The 4,683-nt window shown below is 39.8% G+C and overlaps 1 non-coding gene across 1 annotated transcript; it reads left to right on the top strand.

The window, feature by feature from the left end:
• The first annotated feature begins 2,935 nt into the window (after positions 1–2,935).
• LOC120080673 lies at positions 2,936–3,042 on the top strand. The gene has a single exon (XR_005482623.1). It is a non-coding gene; the product is annotated as a small nucleolar RNA R71 (small nucleolar RNA).
• Positions 3,043–4,683: the final 1,641 nt, after the last annotated feature.

The raw sequence follows: 4,683 nt of genomic DNA on the forward strand, positions 1-4,683 counted from the left end.
AGGAGGTGTGGACTCTGTTTTGAATTTGGTAGAGGGATGGAGGAAGGTAACGATCGAACTATATGAACAAGCAAGTGGGAGAAGACACTGTCTATCACATAGACTGTGATGCTTGATCGCTTAGTAAATCTTGGTTAGTACATGATCGTTTAGTAAAAAAAACTCTAGATCGTTTACATGGTTGTATAGTAACTCTTGCTTAGCACGCGATCATTTAGTAAATCACTTTACACGATCGTTTAGTAAAAGGCGTTTTACACGATCATTTGGGATCTCACTTAGAAGGCTATCATGTAGTCTCTCGTCAACTAAATGATTAGTAAAGGCTCTTAATGAAGCGAGAAACACTTTTTATTTTATCCTTCAGTTACTCAAAACTGAAAATAACCTCCCACTTTCACGGTTAATGGAGAAAATAACCAACCACAATTATCTCATAATTGTTTTAATTATAAATAAATATAATAACTAACTTAGCATATTATATTTATAAACTATAGTTTTAATATCACATCATATGTAATATTTAAACCATATTTCTTTTCTCCTTTATCCAATATAAATCATATTTGTATCAAATGCCTCTAATTAATGTATCTCATACATCATATCAATTATATCACATATAATTGAACCAGTTTAATCATATCATATATAATCAAACTCCCTCTTGTTAATTTGAACACTTCAAACTAACCCAAAAACTTATTCTCAACTTGAATCCATTGAGCTACCAAGGGGACCTTATGGACCTGTAGCTTAAGCTCCAACGGTACGTTAATAACTGACTAAACTCTTTAATCACGAGATCTACCATTCGTTAACTACCATACACTCCACTAAAGAAAGACAACTTCACTCTTCTCAGTATAGATATATTTTTGTGTCCATTGGATATAACCAATCAACAGTATGATAACCCTTCATAAATCGATCGTCAGTACAACTGGGCCTATTTACCATTTTTTCCCTGTAGTTACATCTAACTCCTTAAGTACCACTGATTCTTTCAATGAACAATACATCATAGTCCAACTATGAGTGAACACCTCTCGGGCCATGAGAAAGTGTGTGGCGCCACATCGTTCAAGCCTCGGAATCAACCCTTAAAGGAGCAATCTATCTACTTACCCCTACTTTGGGGAAGGAGTGAATTCCATCTTATGTAGTTGAGTTCCCAGCTCCCCAATCAGACAAATCCCCAAAGTGGTTGGTTTGAGTCGGCAATCTGGCCACTCGCACTCATGCAAATCAAAAGACCGCCCTCATAGGCAGGAGTTCCCAACTCACTCAGGATCAAGGTCATGTTACCTATGGTCATCCTAGTAAAATGAATGTCTCTGTCATGAACGGCGTTATATAACGAGACTAAACAATTCATGGTCCGGTCTTATACAAATTCGTTTGTATAGGATACCCTCGCTCACATGTATTGATGCGTTGTTTTTTATGCGGTGATAAAGTAAAAGGAAATTGCGGTGATTTAAAATGAAAGGAATTGCGGTGATGGAAAATACATTGTGTAATAAGTTTTCTCAGCAGAATCCCAAGTATTAAATCCTACTGAGTTTCATGGTAAGTCCAGGGTCGAGAGGGAATGGTCGTGCCTAATATGACGGGCGCATCTTCGTCTGCTTTATAATCCAAATGATGAAGTCTGCCGGCAAGATGAACTTATCAATTGCGATTGTGACATCTTTCAACTCTCCTCAGGATGTATTCGGGATCTGTTCCCAAGTGGGAGAGTCTCCGTAGTGGACGTGAGGTTTCCCATATTCAATCGTTTGAAGATTGATAGCGGCATTACGTTTATACTCGCCCCAAGATCGCATAGTGCTTGGCCACTATAGAACCCTCCAATGGAGCATGGTATCGTGAAGATTCCTAGGTCGCACATTTGGTGGCATCATAGCATTTTGCGTTACTGCCACTGTCGCGATCTTTTCTTCATCATTATGTTTCTTTTTCAATCTTTGTGGAGATTGGTGGTAGTTGGACTTTTTTCTATCTCATGACTAGAGGCTTTGAGGATGGATGCAACTTCTGGTTTCATTTGCTTGGGCTCTTCTGAATTATAAGTCAATGGGTCTTGGTTGTTATCACATTCAAGTTGGTTGTGATGGGTTCCTCCTTACTTCTGCAGTCATTTTTTCGCTTTAGCAAGGAGACTGCTAAAGCATTATTCCTTCCCCATACCCAGCGTTGCGAGGGAGCTCAGTTGAGCTTGGCAAAGCTCCTTGCGGTCTATTTTTAAGTTCGCCCGCAATCTGTCCGAGCTAAATTTCGAGATTTTTGAAGGATGTTGCTTGATTCTGAAGCATTGATTCATTTTTCTCAATGTACTGCTTCAACAAGCTTTCTAAGGATGAAGATTGCGGTGTTCGCGAACTACTGGCTTGGTTGTGCGTTGGACCGTTGGTTCGCGAAAAAATCCCGGTGGCCCTTTTTTTACGCCACTGGTTGAAAGCTTTGTTGTTGATTTTTTCATGAGAAATTAGGGTGGTTTCTCCACCCGGGGTTGTACATGTCGGAATAAGGATTATTCTTTATGAAGCATACTGACTGCGGATATCCTGGGCATTCTTCCATTGGATACGCGTCTCCATAGATGACATAACTTGCGCTCGTTTGAGCAATTGCGTTGACCTAGTTCGCTCCCGTGCTGTTAATTGCGATGCCTTGTATCAAACTCATCATCACAGTCATTTGGTTCTGAAGGGATGCGATGGCCCCGTTGTTTGTGTCATTGTTTCCAATTCTTAATCTTTGATCGCTTTCTCTCCAGTCTTTGTGATATTTTGAAATGCGATCAAGGATATTCTTGGCCTCCTTGTACGTTTTGTCCACCAGACCTCTAGCTACTCCCGCATTGGTAGCAGTCTACGAAGTAGGGTTCAGTCTTTGGTAAAAGATCTCCATCTGTAAACAGTCTTGTAAGCCGTTATGTGGGCAGTCTCTTACCAACCTCTTAAACCTCGCCCAAGTATCACTGAGCGATTCATCAGTTTCTTATTCAAAATTTGTTATTAATTTCCTTCTCCTGGCATTCTCAATTGGTGGGAAGTATTTCTTCATAAACTTCTCCACCACTTGTTCCTAAGAAGTAATCTCCTCCGTTTCGAGAGAATACGCCCATTTTCGTGCCTGATCACACAAAGAAAATGGAAACAAAATTAGTCGAATTTCTTCCTTGGAAATATTTGGGAACCAAAAGGTGTTGCAAATTTCTATGAAGCTCCATAGGTGGGCGTGCAGATCCTCGCCACGCCTTCCTCCAAACTGTTTAGCGGTTTGGATCATCTGCAACATTATCGGTTTCATTTCGAATTGAGATCCATCAAGAGCAGACCTCGTGATTCCTGGGGGAGAAATCATAGAGGTTGGGCGATGTATAGTCCCGAATGAGCCTATTGCGATCGTTTGCCATTAGGATTGGATTCGCCATGACATTGTTTTCATTTGGTGCTCCATTTTTAGGCTGCTCCGCCATGTTATCTTTATTTAGTGGTTGTTGTTGGCAGCTATCTCTCAGTCTCCGTCCAAACATCCTCTCAATCTCTGGATCGTAATTCACCAGAGATCGAAAGCTACAAAGAAATCAGAAAAATTACCGTTAGCACATTGAATTGCCGAAGTCCCCGGCAACGGCGCCAAAAAATTGATGCGTTATTTTATGCAGTGATAAAGTAAAAGGAAATTGCAGTGATAGAAAATGAAAGGAATTGCAGTGATGGGAAATGCGTTGTGCAACAAATTTTCTCAGCAGAATCCAAGTATAAATTCTGCTGAGTTTCATGGTAAATCCAGGGTCGAACTCAAGGACTAAGGAAAACAATATGCAGTAATAATTTTTAAGATGACTTTGCGGTAACCAATAAATCAAAGAGTTGTTGGGTTGTTATTTTCGGTAAAGAAAATGTATGCGGTGGAGTTAAGAAAAGAGTTAATACTATGGAAAATGCGATGAATATACAGGGAACGGGTTGAGAAGGGGTTCAGCTAACACTTCCTAGGATTGCATTCATTTTATGTGATCATGCAACATACATACAATAGCAAATCATCTCTCAACGCAAATGCTACGGCTTCTAGTTTTAAAACGCATGCGATATATGCGATAAGTCTATAGAGCCTACACATAAACCTCTATTCTTGTCTATGTGATGACGAATGACACACACACATACAAGGTGACTGCATAATACCATAACCTATCTCTAGGGTGCATGCGATGCATGTTGGAAAACAAAGCTTATCTCTAAGTCCCTATCTCTTGCTTATGTAGATCTAATCTTGCTCTCTCAAGTCTAGATTCTAACCTAGCTCTCTCAAGTCTTAGGTTCTTTCTTTAGATTCTCACTCGAGTAGCTCTAAAGGGGTGTTGGGCACAACATAAGACAAGATGATCGCATGCAATGAAAATCCTAGGTCATGTTAGCTAAGTTCTTCTCAACCCATTCGATAAATTTAGCTACACATGCATGTTCTTAAGAGAGTGAATAGATGTAGATAAGCAAGTTCCATTTTATAGATATAGAATTGAAATACAGAATAACAATGCAGAATAAGAATAAAGAGCCTGATAGCAATCTCTTGCTTCCCAAAGGCTTTTACACTGTTTTCTCTACTCTGCTCAAAAGATAATCTCGCTCTCGCGAGAGTTGACCCTCTCTCTGTTTTTCC

This window comes from Benincasa hispida, chromosome 6 (genome assembly GCF_009727055.1).
Source record: "Benincasa hispida cultivar B227 chromosome 6, ASM972705v1, whole genome shotgun sequence".
Classification (NCBI taxonomy): Eukaryota; Viridiplantae; Streptophyta; class Magnoliopsida; order Cucurbitales; family Cucurbitaceae; genus Benincasa; species Benincasa hispida.